Source organism: Moschus berezovskii, chromosome X (genome assembly GCF_049115385.1).
Source record: "Moschus berezovskii isolate FMDL1 chromosome X, NW_MosBer_1.0, whole genome shotgun sequence".
Classification (NCBI taxonomy): Eukaryota; Metazoa; Chordata; class Mammalia; order Artiodactyla; family Moschidae; genus Moschus; species Moschus berezovskii.
This window is the reverse complement of record NC_142488.1, coordinates 49,781,572-49,802,633: the sequence shown is the minus strand read 5'-3', so window position 1 is coordinate 49,802,633 and position 21,062 is coordinate 49,781,572. Positions and strand designations below refer to the sequence as shown.

Sequence of the window (21,062 nt, the reverse complement as noted above, 5' to 3'; positions counted from 1 at the left end):
ACTACTAATGAGTTGCTATCACTCCAGAAACAGATAAATCAGTGATTCAAGGTTTAACATGTTATATGGTCTCTCTCTCTCTCTCTCTTGTTCTCTCTTCAGTAAACTACTGCCAACAATCCCTTTGAGGTGTTAGTATCCAACAGCTGCAATACTGGCTTCTAGGAGAAAAGTTTAAGCCCTTTACAAATGCAAGTTTCAAATCTGTTGGAAAATAATTTTAAACGTTTATCTAATCCATCCAATGTATTGCCACTGGTGACAGCAGAGTGACTTTAAAATGCAAATCTATCAAAATCAATCATTTATCTACCTAGTTCAAATTCTCTAATGATGGTACCTCATCTTCTATAAGGTTAAGTCCCTTTGGATGACAAAGTCCATAATGAACTGGTCCCTGCCTCATTCTCTAGTTCTTCTCTCCTTGAAGTTACACTGAATTCTAGCTCCTGTGAATGAGTCAAGCTCTTCCATATCTGGTGACTCTACTTATATTCCTTCATCTCCCTGGACTATTTATAACAAATATTATAATCACTACCATGTTAAGAAAATAGCATTCTTTGGTGATTTTTCCCCATTTTATTGATTTTTATGTTACTACTTACATTGTATAATTCAAAACTTTCAAAGAATAGCAAATACTAAGTGTACAGAAAAACAGGCATTTTCATAAACCACTGGGATTTATGGGATTGTAAACTGCTTAGACCTTTCTGAAGGGTAATTCAACAATTAAATTATCCAATTTTTTAAAATGTCTAGCGATTTCATTTCTAGAAATTTAATCCAAGGAAATAATCAAAACTGTATGTGAGTCACTGAGTTGTGTCTAACTCTTTGCAACCCCAAGGACTACAGCTGGCCAGGCTCCTCTGTCCATGGAATTCTCTATGCAAGAATACTGGAGTGAGTAGCCATTCCCTTCTTCAGGGGATCTTTCTGACTCAGGGATTGAACCTGGGTCTCCTGTATTGCAGGCAGATTATTTACAACGTGAGCCACCAGGGAAACCCTACTGATAAATACTCTTCCTATAAAAGGACCAAACTTAAAGAAATGCCATAACTGAATAGAAGCACACGAGAATATCAAGTGTGCTGACTGGAAAAAATGTATTCCATCTTGTTAATTCTCCTACTGATTTTAAGAAGTGTTTTGTAAACCAAGATATGAAATCAAATTAACAAAGTTCAAGTTTCTTCTTTCACTTTCACAACAAAGAATTTTTGTCACAACAAAGAATTATATCAGAATGGAAAAGTAGAACTGCTTCAAATGCACAAAAGTTAGCTACTACTCAAAGAAACACTGATTTTAACCCAATACTGTACAATATTTTATTTTAACAAAAATACTTAGGTGTGGCTTATAGCAATATATTATCATGTAGGTACTCACTGAGAAGGCTGAGTCTGATAAACTGTAAAATTGACAATATCTTACTATACATCCTATTAATCTGAGTAATTTGGGAGGGGGAAGAAGACATAAAAGCATCCCATTTTATATAATTCCATATTTTCCGCAGAGTTTATAGACAACACAGAATCAAAACAGCTGTAAATAATTCTAATTTTAACCTTAACATTAGAATCTGCAACATGTAAAAATTCTAGTCATATATTGCTAGGCACTGCCAAATGATAATCAAATGTTTGTCATACAATGGTTTTAAGCTTGTAAGATAATATTAAAAAAGTTTTATACTACCCTGGTCCTTTTGTCTAAGTAAATTATAGTAAAATCAGGAAATAAATCAAGAGTTCATACAAAGATTTAGCTATAAGGATGTTCTTCACAACATGGAATATAATTACAAACAGCAAAAAAGAAAAAGAAAAAAAATAGACACTTGTTTATTTTACCTGCTCCATTAAATAAATAATGGATGATGGGTAAACCAGGATAACCACAGAGGTGTGATCACTCACGTAGAGCCAGACATCCTGGAGTGTGAAGTCAAGTGGGCCTTAGGAAGCATCACTGCCAACAAAGATAGTGGAGGTAATGGAATTCTAGCTGAGCTATTTCAAATCCTAAAAGATGATGCTGTAACTGTTGCACTCAATATGCCAGAAAATTTGGAAAACTCAGCAGTGGCCACAGGACTGGAAAAGGTCTACTTTCATTCCAATACCAAAGAAGGGCAATGCCAAAGAATGTTCAAACTACCACACAATTACACTCATTTCACATGCCAGCAAGATTAGGCTCAAAATCCTATAAGCTAGGCATCAACAGTACATGAACTGAGAACTTCCAGATGTACAAGCTGGATTTAGAAAAGGCAGAGCAACCAGAGATCAAACTGCGAACATCTGTTGGATCATAGAAAAACTAAGAGAATTCCAGAAAAACATCTACTTCTGCTTCATTGACTACACTAAAGCCTTTGACTGTGTGGATCACAACAAACTGTGGAAAATTCTTCAAGATATAGGAATACCAGACCACCTTACCTGCATCCTGAGAAATCTGTATGCAGGTCAAGAAGCAACAGTTAGAACTGGACATGGAACAATGGACTGGTTCAAAATTGGGAAAGGAGTACATCAAGGCTATATATTGTCACCCTGCTAATTTTACTTATATGCAGAGTACATCATGTGAAATGTCAGGCTGAATGAATCACAAGCTGGAATCAAGATTTCAGGGAGAAATATCAATAACCTCAGATGATGACACCACCCTTATGGCAGAAAGCAGAGAGAAACTAAAGAGCCTCTTGATGAAGGTGAAAAGAGGAGAGTGGAAAAAGCTGGCTTAAAACCCAGCATTCAGAAAACTAGGATCATGGCATCCAATTCCATCACTTCATGGAAAGTAGATGGGGAAGCAATGGAAACAGTAACATACTTTATTTTCTTGAGCTCCAAAATCACTGCAGATGGTGACTGCAGCCATGAAATTAAAAAGACGCTTGCTCCTTGGAAGACAAGCTACAACAAATATAGACAGTGTATTAAAAAGCAGAGACATCTGTTTGCCAACAAAGGTCCATATAGTCAAAGCTATGGTTTTTCCAGTAGTCATGTATGGATATGAGAGCTGGACCATAAAGAAGGCTGAGCACCAAAGAATTGATGCTTTTCAACTGTGGTGTTGGAGAAGACGTGAGAGTCCCTTAGACAGCAAAGAGATCAAATCAGTCAATCTTAAAGGAAATCAACTCTGAATACTCATTGGAAGGGCTGATGTTGAAGCTAAAGCTCCAATATATGGCCACCTAATGTGAAGAGCTGATTCATTAGAAAAGACGCTGAAGCTGGGAAAGATTGAAGGCAAGAGGAGGAAGAGATGACAGAGGATGAGATGGTTGGATGGCATCATCAACTCAATGGGCGTAAGTTTGAGCAAGTTCTGGGAGATAGTGAAGGACAGGGAAGCCTCCAAAGAGTCGGACGCGACTGAGCAGCTGAACAACAACAAAAAATAATGGTATATCCATACTAAAGGGTTTATGCAGCCCTTTAAAATGTACTAAAACATATAAGACGTTATAAGTGGAAAAAGATTTATATTCATTATGGTTACATTAAAATTGCATGTATGCATAAGCTTATAAAATGATCTGGAAGAATACACACTTCGTGTTAAGCAAGCTTAACTACATTCATCTTGCTTTGGTAATAAGAACTTTATACAGATTTATCAACCCTGAAATCTGGTAATTTCAGGGCTGGTCCCCATTATTTCAGTGTACAACATTATAGTTGTTATAGACAAAAGTAAAAATGGAACATTTCACTAAATTTTAAAGACATCTACAAAAATGGCCAGGCATCTATTTGCAAATATTAATTTTGAACTCCCAGAAATATTGTGACAGAACTTGATATGAAGCTGGCAATTAAAAAAACAGATGAATCAACTATTAGCTTTGATTTTGAGGACCAAAATAATTCTGTTAATAATAAGTGGTTATAAAATATAATTCCAGATTGTTGTCATAGAAACTATGTTTTGTTTATGTTACCTCCAGATTTAAGCGTGAGGACACCATGTCACTGCTCCATCTTGCTAGGACTCCCCATAATTTTTTGAAGTTTCTTTAATACAAACATTTGTTAAAGCTGGATACAACAATGTTGTTAATGTGTACACACACAAAAAAGAAATCTCTTTGCCAAAGTATTTGCTTTCAAATACTTTGAAATGTTTAAACAGTGACTATATTAAAGAGTTAATCATCTAATTTCTAATTAGAAGCCAATCTAATTTATCCAGGGGAAAAAAACTTCAGTAAGAATTGACCAGGTTAGATGGGGGAAGGGGAAAGTGGGAAACAGTATATTCTTCTTATTTCTCCTCAGTCCTTACCTTCAAATCCAAATCAAAGACAAATCAAAGACAAATCCCTTTTCCTAATGAGACCTTGATATCTGGATATCTGAGACCTTGATAACTAGCTAGCAAATTTCAATAAAACTAAAGTACCTCTTATCACTTGTAGAATGAGGACAAGGCCAAAATGAGAAGCAAATCTAGACCTGAATTCCATGGGCCACACCATTCTCTCCTGTTTACCATAGCATTTAAAATGCTCTCTTGTTACTTCCCTAGTGGTCCAGTGATTAAGAATATGCTTTGCAATGCAGAGGATTCAGGTTCAATCCCTGGTCAGGGAACTAAGATCCCACATGCCAAGAAGCACCTAAGCCCCCATGCTGCAACCACTGAGCCAATGAGCCACAACTAGAGAGTCTGTGCACTGCAATGAAAGACCCTGCATGATGCAATGAAGACCCTGCCTACTGCAACTAAAACCCCAAGCAACAAAATAAGTAAATATTATAATAAATAAAATGTTCTCCTGAACTTGTTTCTTGATCTTTATTTCCTATGAGGAGACTGTGTCTGTAAGATTTATCACAATATCCCCAATGCCTAACCAACACTTGAAATAAGAATCTTTCACTATTATAATGTTCCCATTTTTACTGTTTTTATTGTTATTATAGCAATAAAACAATCACTATTTATTATTTATTAAGAACTAAAGTGAAAGTCACTCAGTTGTGTCCGACTCTCTGCGACCCCATGGACTGAGGCCTGCCAGGCTCCTCTGTCCATGGAATTCTCCAGTCAAGAACAGCCGTTCCTTTCTCCAGGGAATCTTCCCAACCCAGAGATCGAACCCTGGTCTCCCACATTGCAGGCAGATTCTTTACCATCTGAGACACCAGGGAAGCACTTTGTATTCATTATTTAACTAAATTCAACCCTTATGACAACTCTAAGCATAGGTACTATTACTTTTGTTTTACCAATAAGGAAACTGAGACTACAACTGATGGAGGCAAAAATTAGAAGAAAATGAATGAATAGACAACTGACTCCAAAGAATACTGAAGAGCAGAGACTTTTTGTGCATACCACAGAAGCTTTTCTGTTAGTTCTTAACCCTTCTCTCTCTTTTATAAGACTTACTTCACTATTACTTGCCCTCCTCCCATCAATGGTTCTTAGCCCTGAGTGCGCTTTAAAATCTTAAGGGAAGAAAAGGCAGAGGGAAGGAAAAAGGAGAAAAAATAAAACAGAAGGAAAGAAAATCCAAGCTCAGGCACATTCTAGAGATTCTTATTCAGTTATTCTGGAATGAAGGAGAGCAGTAAAACTGGGAAAGGTTTTTATTTTAAAGTTATTTGAACCAAAGCTTTCTTATCCATTCATCTGCAGATGGACATCTAGGTTGCTTCCATGTCCTGGCTATTATAAACAGTGCTGCAATGAACATTGGAGTACATGTGTCTCTTTCAATTCTGGTTTCCTCGGTGTGTATGCCCAGGAGTGCGATCGCTGGATCATATGGCAGTTCTATTTCCAGTTTTCTGAGGAATCTCCACACTGTTCTCCATAGTGGCTGTACTAGTTTGCATTCCCACCAACAGTGTAAGAGGGTTCCCTTCTCTCCACACCCTCTCCAGCACTTATTGCATGTAGACTTTTGGATAGCAGCCATTCTGACTGGTGTGAAATGGTATCTCATTGTGGTTTTGATTTGCATTTCTCTGATGATGAGGGATGTTGAGCATTTTTTCATGTGTTTATTAGCCATCTTTATGTCTTCTTTGGAGAAATGTCTGTTTAGTTCTTTGGCCCATTTTTTGATTGGGTCACTTAGTTTTCTGGAATTAAGCTGCAGGAGCTGCTTGTATAATTTGGAGATTAATCCTTTATCAGTTGCTTCATTTGCTATTATTGTCTCCCATTCTGAAGGTTGTCTTCTCACCTTGCTTAGAGTTTCCTTTGCTGTGCAGAAGCTTTTGATTTTAATTAGGTCCCATTTGTTTATTTTTGCTTTTATTTCCAATATTCTGGGAGGTGGGTCTTGGAGGATCCTGCTGTGATTTATGTCGGAGAGTGTTTTGCCTACGTTCTCCTCTAGGAGTTTTATAGTTTCTGGTCTTACATTTAGATCTTTAATCCATTTTGAGTTTATTTTGGTGTATGGTGTTAGGAAGTGTTCTAGTTTCATTCTTTTACAAGTGGCTGACCAGTTTTCCCAGCACCACTTGTTAAAGAGACTGTCTTTTCTCCATTTTATATTCTTGCCTCCTTTGTCGAAGATAAGGTGTCCATAGGAGCGTGGGTTTATCTCTGGGCTTTCTATTTTGTTCCATTGATCTATATTTCTGTCTTTATGCCAGTACCATACTGTCTTGATGACTGTGGCTTTGTAATAGAGCCTGAAGTCCGGCAGGTTAATTCCCCCAGTTCCATTCTTCTTCCTCAAGATTGCTTTGGCTATTCGAGGTTTTTTGTATTTCCATACAAATTGTGAGATTATTTGTTCTAGTTCTGTGAAAAATATTGTTGGTAGCTTGATAGGGATTGCATTGAATGTATAAATTACTTTGGGTAGTATACTCATTTTTACAATATTTATTCTTCCAATCCACGAACATGGTATATTTCTCCATCTATTCATGTCCTCTTTGATTACTTTCACTAGTGTTTTATAGTTTTCTATGTACAAGTCTTTTGTTACCTTAGGTAAATATATTCCTAAGTATTTAATTGTTTTCATTGCAACAGTGAATGGAATAGTTTCCTTAATTTCTCTTTCTATTTTCTCATTATTAGTGTATAGGAATGCAAGGGATTTCTGTGTGTTGATTTTATATCCTGCAACTTTGCTGTAATCATTGATTAGCTCTAGTAGTTTTCTGGTAGAGTCTTTAGGGTTTTCTGTGTAGAGGATCATGTCATCAGCGAACAGTGAAAGCTTTACTTCTTCTTTTCCAATTTGTATTCCTTTTATGTCTTTTTCTGCTCTGATTGCTGTGGCCAAAACTTCCAGAACTATGTTGAATAGTAGTGGTGAGAGTGGGCACCCTTGTCTTGTTCCTGACTTTAGGGGAAATGCTTTCAGTTTTTCACCATTGAGGATAATGTTTGCTGTGGGTTTGTCATATATAGCTTTTATTATGTTGAGGTATGTCCCTTCAATTCCCACTTTCTGGAGAGTTTTTATCAAAAATGGATGTTGAATTTTGGTACATATACACAATGGAGTATTTCTCAGCCATCAAAAAGAATGCATTTGAATCAGTTTTAATGAGGTGGATGAAATTGGAGCCAATTATACAGAGTGAAGTAGGCCAGAAAGAGGAACATCAATGCCATATATTGACGCATATATATGGAATTTAGAAGAATGGTAACCTGAACCCTGTATAAGAGACTGCAAAAGAGACATAGGCATTTAGAACACTCTTTGGGACTCTGTGGGAGAGGGTGAAGGTGGAATGATTGGAGAGAATGGAATTGTAGCATGTATATTGTCATAGGTGACCAGTCCAGGTTCGACGCATAAATTTTCCTCTGTTCATTTCTTTGCATTTGTGCTTTTTTAATAAAATTCTTTTTTAGAAATAAAAAAATAAATAAATAAATAAAAAATAAAGTTATTTGAAACATTTTATAATCTGCCTTGCTGCTGCTGCTGCTAAGTTGCTTTAGTCATGTCTGACTCTGTGCGACCCCATAGACGGCAGCCCACCAGGCTCCCCAGTACCTGGGATTCTCCAGGCAAGAACACTGAAGTGGGTTGCCATTTCCTTCTCCAATGCATGAAAGTGAAAAGTGAAAGTGAAGTCGCTCAGTCGTGTCCAACTCTTCGCGATCCCATGGACTGCAGCCTACCAGGCTCCTCCATCCATGGGATTTTTCAGGCAAGAGTACTGGAGTGGGGTGCCATTGCCTTCTCCGATAATCTGCCTTATTGTACTATTATTTTAAAACATTTTATAAACTGCCTTGGTACTACTGACACTATAAAACATGTCTCTCCCACAAAGTACTTTTAAACAACCATTATGTATTGAGCCAGAGAAGGCAATGGCAAGCCACTCCAGTACGCTTGCCTAGAAAATCCCATGGACGGAGGAGCCTGGTAGGCTGCAGTCCGTGGGGTCACTAAGGGTCGGACACGACTGAGCGACTTCACTTTCACTTTCACACATTGGAGAAGGAAATGGCAACCCACTCCAGTGTTCTTGCCTGGAGAATCCCAGGGACGGGGGAGCCTGGTGGGCTGCTGTCTATGGGGTCACACAGAGTCGGACACGACTGAAGTGACTTAGCAGCAGCAGCAGCAGCATGTATTGAGCATTACATGCTAGGCATTTCTCACATGTATCTCATCTAGTCCTAAAAAGCCTGCAAAATAGGCATTTTTTTCTAACATTATGAAAAATTTCCAACATACAGATAATCTGATAATTGCTTAGTGAAAACCCATACATCCACTGCCCACAGTCTACAATATTTTACTATATTTGCATTACCACATGTATATCCATCGATCCATCTTATTTTTTATGCATTTCAAAGTAAGTTGCAAATGCAAGATAGGCATTTTAAAACTTCATTTTAAAGATGAAAAGAACCTAAGCTAAAATAAATAACTTGCCTAAAATCATACAATAAATAATTCAAGGAGCAAGAATTCAAATTCAGGCCCAACTAAAGATATAAAGTAGCTCAAACCTATTTGTATGATGTATATACCTATTTAACAGTGAAATTTTGCTTATTTAATAAAAGAAAATTATCAGGTGAGAAATGTGCATGATACCCATTTCCATATTTTTTACAGAACCCCTTATATATAAAGTCATTGCTTATCTAATCCCATTTTTTTGACCAAGCCAAGATTCTGAATAATGAAATTTACCCTAAGAAATAACTGATTCACACACAGCATAGTTCCATGAATAAACTCACATAATGATGCCCAGGCTATTAAACAAATATGAATAAAAAGATGGAAACATACCATCAACACAGTGATTAACAGACAAGAGTAATAGAAACTGGAAGAAATTTCATTAATTATAGGGCAGGTAGTACTGAACTGAAGAAAACATTACTCAGGCTTCACTCTAGCACCTTTCTAGAGATTGCCTCATCAAAGAGAAGCTAACTTAAAGGAGACATACTTCATATTTTCCCCCTTAGTATCTGTTGCTAGTTGAGTTATCAAGAGTCTGTATCAACCAGCAAATTGCACTACTCTTGTTTCAGCCCCTCCAAACTTTCTATAAGTCCATGGAATTCTCCAGGCAAGAATACTGGAGTGGATAGCCATTCCCTTCTTCAGTGGATCTTACCAACCCAGGGATTGAACCCAGGTCTCCTGCACTACAGGAAAATTCTTTAACATCTGAGCCACAGGGAAGCCCCATACTTATTTGGAGAGAGCAACCAACATTGTTTTTTGTTTGTTTATTTTATTTTTTTTATTTTAATGGTAGAAGTGAGAATGCATATCGGAGATAAAAAGGAGACTGAGTCATTTGGCATTCTAGGAGGAGGAGTCTCCACAAAGTAAAGCCAACTCAGCAAGGATGCAGAAAAGGAAAAGTTTTGGTATCCATATATGTTGGATGGATCCACACATTTTTAGAAGGGCCACTCTGCTCACTATCATGATAAAAAGGTAATAAAAGAACAAAAGCACAAGGAAGAACAACAATCAGAAGTCTAATGAAATGATGCAAGAAAGAGAAAGTAGACTAGCATGGTTATCATTATGCTAGTAATTATGGTGGAGGTGGTGACAAGTACTCAGATTGTAGACATATTTCAAAGGAAAAGACAAAAGACTTTCTGATGATGTGAAGTGAGACATGAGAGTAAGAGAGGAATAAAAGATGACCACAGATATATGGCTTGAGTAACAGGAAAGACTGAGTTGCTATTTGCTGAGATGAAGACAACTGTGGAAAGAACAGGCTTCGGGTGGTGGTGGGAGGGGAGTGCAAAAAAAGTGTTTAATTTTGGACATATTAAATTTGAAATTCCTGTTATACAATCAAGTGGAGGTATTGGATGTATACTATGGAAATATGGCAAAAAAAATTTTCCTAGAAAACAAAGTCAAAACCAAAATGGACTGGAGGTATCAGGATGAAATACACAAACACACACACACACACACACACACACACACATCTGCATGTGCACACACACATTTTAATCTATGCAATGGGAATCCTAGGAGCTATGACTCCCAAGAAGCATCAAGCATTACAACATCCAGATTTTGATCCTTAAATTACCTTCCTCACTAAAAGGAATCAAGGCCCCATGAAGAAATGGAGAAATAACTGACCTAGGTAGCATATTAAAAAGCAGAGACATGACTTTGCCAAAAAGGTCCGTATAGTCAAAACTATGGTTTTTCCAGTAGTCATATATGGATGTGAGAGTTGAACTATAAAGAAAGCTGAGCGCCAAAAAATTGATGCTTTTGAACTGTGGTGTTGGAGAAGACTCTTCAGGGGCCTTTAGACAGCAAGCAGATCCAGCCAGTCCATCCTAAAGGAAATCAGTCCTGAATATTCATTGGAAGGTCTGATGCTGAAGCTGAAACTCCAATACTTTGGCCACCATATGTGAAGAACTGACTTGTTGAAGACCCTGATGCTGGGAAAGATTGAAGTGGGGAGGAGAAGGGGACGACAGAGGGTGAGATGGTTGCATGGCATCGACTTAATGGACATGAGTTTGAGTAAACTCCTGGAGTTGGTGATGGACAGGGTGGCCTCGTGTGCTGCAGTCCATGGGGTTGCAGAATCGGACATGACTGAGCGACTGAACTGAACTGCATTTTGGACTCTTTTGATGACTAAGAGGACTACTTCATATCTTCTAAGGGATTTGGGCCCACAGTAGAAGATGTAATGGTCATCTGAATTAAATTCTCCCGTCCACTTTAGTTCACTGATTCCTAAAATGTTGATGTTCACTCTTGCCATCTCCTATTTGACCACTTCCAATTTACCTTGATTCGTGGACCTGACATTTCAGGTTCCTATGCAATGCTGTTCATTACAGCATCAGATTTTACTTTCACCACCAGACACATCCACACCTGGGCCTTGTTTCCACTATGGCTCAGTCTCTTCATTCCTTCTGGAGCTATTTCTCTGCTCTTATCCAGTAGCACATTGGACATCTACCGACCTGGGGAGTTCATCTTTCAGTGTCATATCTTTTTGCCTTTTCATACTGTTCATGGGATTCTCAAGGCAAGAATGCTGAAGTTGTTTGCCATTCCCTTCTCCAGTGGGCCACATTTTGTCAGAACTCTCCACCGTGACCCATCCATCTTGGGTGGCTTTACACGGCATGGCTCTTAAGTCATTGAGTTAGACAAGGTTGTGGTCCAAGTGATCAGTTTGATTAGCTTTCTGTGATTATGGTTTTCATTCTGTCTTCCCTTTGATGGATGAGGATAAGAAGCTTGTGGAAACTTCCTAATGGGAGGGACTGACTGTAGGGAAAAATGGGTCATGCTCTGGTGGTCAAGGCCATACTTGGTAAGTCTTTAATCCAATTTTCCACTGATGGATGGTGCTGTGTTCCCTCCCTGTAGTTTGTCCAGGCCAAACTAGGCAGGTGTAATGGCAACCTCCACAAAAAGAACTTATGCCAGCATACTGCCCCTCCCAGGACTGCTGCAGTCAGTGTGCCTGACCCTAAGGCCATCCACTGTCAACCCACGCCTCTGCCGGAGACTCCCAAACACTCATAGGCAAGTCTGGCTCAGTCTCTTGTGGGGTCACTGCTCCTTTCTCTTGGGTCCTAGTGTGCACAAGGTTTTGCTCGTGTCCTCCAAGAGTTTCTGTTTCCCCAGTCCTGTGGAAGTTCTGTAATGAAATGCCACTGGCCTTTCAAAAGTCAAATTCCCTGGAGATTCTCAGTCCTTTTGCCGGATGTCCGGGTGGGAAATCTGTTGTGAGGCCTACAACTTTTACAGCAGTTCGAGAACTTCTTCACTATATTCTTTACAGATGAAGACGGAGCAGCTCTATACAGTCAGCAAAAGAAGGCCGAGAGCTGACTTTGGCTCAGATCATGAATTCTTTATTGAAAAATTCAGACGTAACTTGAAGAGAGTAGAGAAAACCACTAGGCCGTTCAGATGTGACCTAAATCAAATCCCTCACAATTACACAGTGGAAGTGACAAATAGATGCAAGGGATTAGATCTCATAGACTGCCTGAAGAACTATATATGGAGGTTTGTAACACTGTACAGGAGGTGGTGATGAAAACTATCCCCAAAAAAAGAAATGCAAAAGGCAAAATGGTTGTCTGAGGAGGCCTTACAAATAGCTGAGAAAAGAAGAGAAGCAGAAGTCAAAGGAGAAAAGGAAAGATATATCCATTTGAATGCAGAGTTCCAAAGAATAGCAAAAGAGATAGGTAAGCCTTCCTAAGTGAACAAGGCCAATAAATATAGGGAAACAATAGAATGGGAAAGACCAGAGATCCCGTCAAGAAAATTAGAGATACCAAGGGAACATGTTATGCCAAGATGGGCACGTTAAAGAACAGAAATGGTATGGACCTTTGCCAACCAAGGTCCGTCTAGTCAAGGCTATGGTTTTTCCCATGGTCATGTATGGATGTGAGAGTTGGACTGTGAAGAAAGCTGATCGCCGAAGAATTGATGCTTTTGAACTGTGGTGTTGGAGAAGACTCTTGAGAGTCCCTTGGACTGCAAGGAGATCCAACCAGTCCTTTCTAGAGGAGATCAATCCTGGGTGTTCATTGGAAGGACTTATGCTAAAGCTGAAACTCCAGTACTTTGGCCACCTCATGCGACGAGTTGACTCACTGGAAAGGACTCTGATGCTGGGAGCGATTGGGGGTAGGAGGAGACGGGGACGACAGAGAATTAGGTGGCTGGATGGCATCACCGACTCGATGGACATGAGTTTGAGTGAACTCCGGGAGTTGGTGATGGACAGGGAGGCCTTTCGTGTTGTAGTTCATGGGGTCACTAAGAGTCGGACACGACTGAGTGACTGAACTGAACTGAACAGAAGCAGAAGGCATTAAGAAGAAGTGGCAAGAATAAACAAAAAAATTATACAAAAAATAAGATCTTAATGATCCAGATAAGCATGATGGTGTGATCACTCACCTAGAGCCAGACATCCTGGAATGAAAAGTCAAATGGGACTTAGGAAACATCAAAATGAACAAAGCTAGTGAAAGTGATGGAATTCCAGCTAAGCTATTTCAAATCCTAAAAGATGATGCTATAAAAGTGTTGCACTCAATATACCAGCAAATTTGTAAAACTCAGCAGTGGCCACAGGACTGGAAAAGGTCAGTTTTCATTTCAATTCCAAAGAAGAGCAATACCAAAGAATGCTCAAACTACAATACAAGTTACACTCATTTAACATGCTAGCAAGATTATGCTCAAAATCCTGCAAGCTAGGCATCAGTAGTACATGAACTGAGAACTTCCAGATGTACAAGCTGGATTTAGAAAAGGCAGAGGAACCAGAGATCAAACTGCTAACATCCACTGGATCACAGAAAAACTAAGAGAATTGCAGAAAAACATCTACTTCTGCTTCACTGACTAGGCTAAAGCCTTTGACTATGTGGATCACAAGAAACTGTGGGAAATTCTTCAAGATATAGGAATACCAGACCACCTTACCTGCATCCTGAGAAATCTGTATGTAGGTCAAGAAGCAACAGTTAGAACTGGACATGGAACAATGGACTGGTTCAAAATTGGGAAAGGAGTATATCAAGGCTGTATATTGTCACCCTGCTAATTTTACTTATATGCAGAGTACATCATGTGAAATGTCAGGCTGAATGAATCACAAGCTGGAATCAAGATTTCAGGGAGAAATATCAATAACCTCAGATGATGACACCACCCTTATGGCAGAAAGCAGAGAGAAACTAAAGAGCCTCTTGATGAAGGTGAAAAGAGGAGAGTGGAAAAAGCTGACTTAAAACTCAATATTCAGAAAACTAAGATCATGGCATCCAGTCCCACCATTTCATGGCAAATAGATGCGGAAACACTGGAAACAGTGTCAGACTTTATTTTTGGGGGCTCTGAAATCACTGTGGATGCTGACTGCAGCCATGGAATTAAGACACTTACTCCTTGGAAGGAAAGTTATGACCAACCTAGATAGCATATTAAAAAGCAGAGACATTACTTTGCCAACAAAGGTCCGTCTAGTCAAGGCAATGGTTTTTCCTGTGGTCATGTACGGATGTGAGAGTTGGACTGTGAAGAAAGCTGATCACCGAAGAATTGATGCTTTTGAACTGTGGTGTTGGAGAAAACTCTTGAGAGTCCCTTGGACTGCAAGGAGATCCAACCAGTCCATGCTAAAGGAGATCAGTCCTGGGTGTTCATTGGAAGGACTGATGCTAAAGCTGAAACTCCAATACTTTGGCCACATCATGCGAAGAGTTGACTCACTGGAAAAGACTCTGATGCTGGGAGGGATGGGGGGCACGAGGAGAAGGGGATGACAGAGAATGAGATGGCTGGATGGCATCACCGACTTGATGGACATGAGTTTGAGTGAACTCCGGGAGTTGGTGATGGACAGGGAGGCCTGGTGTGCTGTGATTCATGGGGTTGCAAAGAGTCGGACATGACTGAGTGACTGAACTGACTGACTGACTGTTTTTTTCCAGCGTATGGATGTGAGGGTTGGAGCATAAAGAAGGCTGAGTGCCAAAGAATTGATGCTTTTGAACTGTGGTGTTAGAGAAGACTCTTGAGAGTCCCTTGGACAGCAAGGAGATCAATCCAGTCAATCCTAAAGGAAATCAACCATGAATATTCATTGAAAGGACTGATGCTGAAGTTGAGGCTCCAATACCTTGGCCACCAGATGTGAAGAGCTGACTCACTGGAAAAATTGCTGATGCTGGTAAAGACTGAAGGCATGAGAAGAAGAGGGTGACAGAGGACGAGATGGTTGGATGGCATCACCGCTTCAATGGATATGAGTTTGAGCAAGCTCAGGGAGATTACAAAGGACAGGGAAGCTACATGTGCTGCAATCCACGGTGTCACAAAGAGTTGGACATGAATGAACAACTGAACAACAACATGAGTCCATACTGATATAAACAAATGAATGAATTAATGAATTAGTGAATGAAGGAGGTAGAAAAGCCAACTAATTAATATAAGGAGGAATGATGAACTTAGATTATCATGAACAGATACTAAAACTAATGGGTGAAAATTTTGATGAGGAAAGGCATATTTACATGGCCTCAAAATATCTCCTTACAAATTACTCATAAATTTTATAAAGGAAAACAATGTAACTTTATTGTGGAAAAATCTAGCAGGCCTTAAAAAGAAATAAAAGTAATAAATTAATAAAATAATAAAGTAATAAAAGTTAATATCATCAATATTGGCATTACCAGTATGCCTAATAAGGTGGCCTGAGTAGAATACAAGGCCCCGTACATGGTATTCCTGTCAAAAATGCATGATTTGACTCTAATCATGAGGAAATATTAATCAAACCCAATTGATGGGCATTCTATAAAAAGCTGGCCTCTGCCTTCAATACTATCAAGAAAAGCAAAGACTGAAGAACTGGTTGAGATTAAAGCAGACTAAAGAAAACGATAAACGATTTTTTAAAAAATGACTTGATGAGGCACCTTTCACAGAAGAAGATATCTGAATCTCTAATAATTACATGAAAAGATGCTCAATATCATTATTATCAGGGACATGCAAGGTAAACCATGATATATACCACATCACATCCACCAGAACAGCTAAAATTTAAAGGACTAGCAATACTGTTCATACAGATGTGGAATAACTGTAACTTTTAAACACTGCTGCTGAGAATGCACTTTAGACAACTACTAATACAATGGAAAACTGTCTGGCATTATTCAGTATAGCTACACATACCTTTATCCTGTGACCCAGCAATCCCACTCCTAGGTACATACACAAGAGAAATGAGTGTGTGTGTCTATCGAAAATACATAGAGGAGCATTCACAGTACCTTTATTTTATAAGAGCCAAAAACTAGAACCAATCTTAATGTATTTCAACAGAATTGAACAATTCATACCAAAAAAGAAAAAAATGAAACACACTACTGATACATGCAACAATGTGGATGAATGTAAGTGAACCTTCTAGGGAGCTGGAAGTGCTCTGTATCTTCATTTACACTTCACACATCAAGCTGCACATTTAAGATTAGGATACTTCAATGTATATATGCCTTGAAAGTGTTAGTCACTCAGTTTTGTCCAACTCTGTGACCCCATGGACTGTATCCCACCAGGTTCCTCTGTCCATGGAATTCTCCAGGCAAGAATACTGGAGTGGGTTGTCATTTCCTTCTCCAAATATATGCCTTATATACTTCAATTTAAAAAAGAAACCTTTTTAAAAGCTACTATGATCCAATTCTGATCAAATAAATACTAAAAAATGTGTTTGTGTATGTCTATGCACAGAAAAAAATGTCCAAAACTTCAAAGGTTTTAATTTCTCAGAGGTGGGATTACAGGCAATTTTCTGTTATATTTTTCTGTATTTTTAAGAGTATAAGAATAAAAGTTATTTTTAAAAAATTATTTTCATATGAGGATTTAAATTATCCATACCAAAGACATATAAAAGACAAACACCAAAAGCCTCCTATAAGCACTAAAGAGGAAAAAGGAAGCAAAAATTTGACTAGCTTTAGGCTTCTCTTATGCAGCATTAACTAGAAACCAACAGAACAAAATATCTTGTAGAAATAAAGAAGAGCTGTTAACTCTATTTTTTAATTCAGTCAAGTAATATTTCATGTGTTATATTTCATGGGTTAATTTCAGAGAGCTACAGAATTAAAAACTGTATATCCAAGTAACCTTGAAATATTACACAAAGCCATTCTTCAAATTTAGCAAAGTTAAGAATCAAGAATAGGGAACTTGTGGTGTAAATACTGGAAGTTTTATACTAAAAACCAATATACAAAAATGAATAGTATTAAGTTCAAATTGTTAAAACTGTATTTTAAAACTGGTTGAACATATAAAAACTACTGACTTAGATGGTCAAGAATCAGCCTGCAAAGCAGGAGACTCGGGTTCGATCCCTGGGTTGGGAAGTTCCCCTGGAGAAGGGAATGGCAACCGACTTCACTATTCTTGCCTGGAAAATTCCATGGACAGAGGAGCCTGGTAGACTACAGTGCATGGGGTCTCAAAAGAGCCTGACATGACTGAGCGACTAACACTTTCACTTCCTTCATCCCCCAAAACAACAGTTCACCTTTTCCTTAAATACCTTATATAAAAGTAATCTACAGATAACCAGCCTCTCAGCTCTTTCATCAACCTCCATAATCGAAGATGTCAGTGGTGCTCCTATTTTGTAGGATGGTTCCCTCCTGGAGAATGGGATCAACCTGAAAGATTCCAATCCCTTCAAAGTCCTCTATTTCCAACTAATTTACATTCAGTTCAGTTCAGTTCAGTCGCTCACTCGTGTCCGACTCTTTGCGAACCCATGAACCACAGCACGCCAGGCCTCCCTGTCCATCACCAACTACCGGAGTTCACTCAAACTCATGTCCATCAAGTCGGTGATGCCATCCAGCCACCTAATTCTCTGTCGTCCCCGTCTCCTCCTACCCCCAATCCCTCCTAGCATCAGACTCTTTTCCAGTGAGTCAACTTGTCGCATGAGGTGGCCAAAGTATTGCAGTTTCAGCTTTAGTATCAGTCCTTCCAATGAACATCCAGGATTGATCCCCTCTAGAATGGACCGGTTGGATTTCCTTGCAGTCCAAGGGACTCTCAAGAGTCTTCTCCAACACCACAGTTCAAAAGCATCAATTCTTCGGCGATCAGCTTTCTTCACAGTCCAACTCTCACATCCATACATGACCACGGGAAAAACCATTGCCTTGACTAGACGGACCTTGGTTGGCAAAGTAATGTCTCTGCTTTTTAATATGCTATCTAGGCTGGTCATAACTTTCCTTCCAAGGAGTAAGCGTCTTTTAATTTCATGGCTGCAATCAGCATCTGCAGTGATTTTGGAGCCCAAAAAAATAAAGTCTGACACTGTTTCCACTGTTTCCCCATCTATTTCCCATGAAGTGATGGGACCAGATGCCATGATCTTCGTTTTCTGAATGTTGAGCTTCAAGCCAACCTTTTCACTCTCCTCTTTCACTTTCATCAAGAGGCCTTTGAAGGGCAAATAATGTGGGCTAAATAAAAAAGGCTAAATAATGTGGCTGTAAATCAATCCAAATGACTCATGTCCTTAAATTTACCAGTTTCAACATTATGAAGATACACTAAGCAACACGTGCCTTTTGGGAACTTTTTTTTTACAACGTTCAGAAAAAATACGCACTGTTTAGACCAATTTCCCTTCAATTAGAGCAAAGTAATTTCACACAAATACAATATTGTGCTAAATAGAATTTATATATAAATGGTCTAATAACCAGGAAGCCACAATATCTCTCTCCAGGAAAAGACATAACTTTAATGATCAATTTTTACTCAAACATTTTATTTAATGGAATTAACTTCTTTATAGATGAAGTTACAATTAAGACTGAATGAAATGACACTGCTTGATACATAGCAGGTCCTTAATGTCAGCTCCCTAACTGTAAGATTTATCCTTTAGAATGCCTTAGAAACTAATTACAAAACATTAAATAACAAGGGATAAAGTAAACATCTGAAAGGCACTGATATCTTCAGTAACTATCTTTATGGGTCTTAAACATATTATGGCTAGAATTAAAATCACCTGACTGAAGACTGAAACATATATTATTTCACTGATTAAGAAATTGGAGCTGAAAATTATGATTCCATAGAGATCAGCTACAAAACAGATAAAACAGTAGTAAAGTAGGAAATGCTAATAAGAAACACAGTTTCCACAGTAATTTTACAAATACATAGCTCAGATATGCTACCATGGCGGGTATAGCTTAGTGATAGAGCATATGACTACAGATATGTTAACATTCCTGCCTGGCGCTGGAATGGCGACTGTGCGGGGCTGGAGTGGCTGTGAGGAGATACCCCACGTCCAAGGGCAGAAAAGCCCAAGCAAGAAGGTAGGAGGGGTGAAATCCTATTTAGAAGCAAACCCCATACCCACCAGAGACCCTCAGAGTGCTCAAACATACCTTGTGCACACTGGGACCCAGAGACCCCGCAGAGACTAAGACAGAATTGTGTTTGAGTGTCTCCTGAGGAGGTATGGGTCAGCAGTGGACTTCTGCAGGGGCAGGGGCTCTGGGTGCAGTAGACCTGGGTATGGCATAAGCCGTCTTGGAGGAGGTCATCATTAACCCTACCATAGAGCCACGAGAACTTACAGAGGACTGGGGAAACAGACTCTTGGAGAGAGCACAAAGAAAACCTTGTGCACACCAGGACCCAAGAGAAAGGAGCAGTGACCCCAAAAGAGACTGACCAAGACTTGCCTGTGCGTGTCCAGGAGTCTCCAGCAGGGGCGTGGGTCAGCGGTGACCTGCTGCAGGACTGGGGGCACTGAGTGTAGAAGTGCATGCATGGGACCTTTTGAAGGAGCTTGCCATTATCTTCATTACCTCCACCATAGTTTGGCCTCAGGTCAGATAACAAGGAGGGAACACAGCCAGCCCATCAACAGAAAACTGGATTAAAGATTTACTGAGCATGGCCCTGCCCCATCAGAAGAAGACCCAGTTTCCCCCTCAGTCAGTCTCTCCAATCAGGAAGCTTCCGTAAGCCTCTTATCCTTCTCCATCAGAGGGCAGACAGACTGAAACCACAATTACAGAAAACCAACCAATTTGATCACATGGCCCACAGCCTTGTCTAACACAATAAAACTATTAGCCATGCCGAGTAGGGCCACCCAAGACAGACGGGTCATGGTGGAGAGTTCTGACAAAACATGGTCCACTGGAGAAGGGAATGACAAACCACCTCAGTATTCTTGCCTTGAGAACCCCATGAACAGTATAAAAAGGGAAAAAGATAGGATACTGAAAGACGAACTCTCCAGGTCAGTAGGTGCCCAATACTCTACTGGAGATCAGTGGAGAAATAACTCCAGAAAGAATGAAGAGACAGAGCCAAAGCAAAAACAACACCCAGTTGTGGATATGAGTGGGGATGGAAGTGAGTCCAATGTTGCAAAGAGCAACATTGCATAGGAACCTGAAATTTTAGGTCCGTGAATCAAGGCAAATTGGAAGTGGTAAAACAGGAAATGCCAAAGGTGAACATCAACATTTTAGGAATCAGCAAACTACAATGGACTAGAATTTAACTCAGATGACCATTATATGCTACTGTGTGCAAGAATCCCTTAGGATAAATGAAGTAGCCATCATAGTCAACAAAAGAGTTTAAGTGCAGTACTTGGATGCAATCTCAAAAACAAGAGAATAATCTCTGTTCGTTTCCAAGGCAAGCCACTCAATATTACAGTAATCCAAGTCTATGACCCAACCAGGAATACTGAAGAAGCTGAGGTTGAATGGTTCTGTGAAGACCTACAAGACCTTCTAGAACTAAAACCCCCAAAAATATGTCCTTTTCATTACAGGGCACTGGAATGCAAAAGTAGGAAGTCAAGAAATACCTGGAGTAACAGGCAAATCTAGTACAGAATGAAGCAGGGCAAAGGCTAATAGAGTTTTGCCAAGAGAATGCACTGGTCATAGCAAACACCCTCTGCCAATAACACAAGAAA

At 39.3% G+C, this 21,062-nt stretch overlaps 1 protein-coding gene across 3 annotated transcripts in view; it reads right to left on the bottom strand.

Annotated features, from left to right (window-relative positions):
• WNK3 (WNK lysine deficient protein kinase 3) overlaps nucleotides 1-21,062 on the bottom strand; it is a 149,528-nt gene that overhangs the window by 48,745 nt on the left and 79,721 nt on the right. The gene's annotated exons all lie outside the window — the stretch shown is intronic.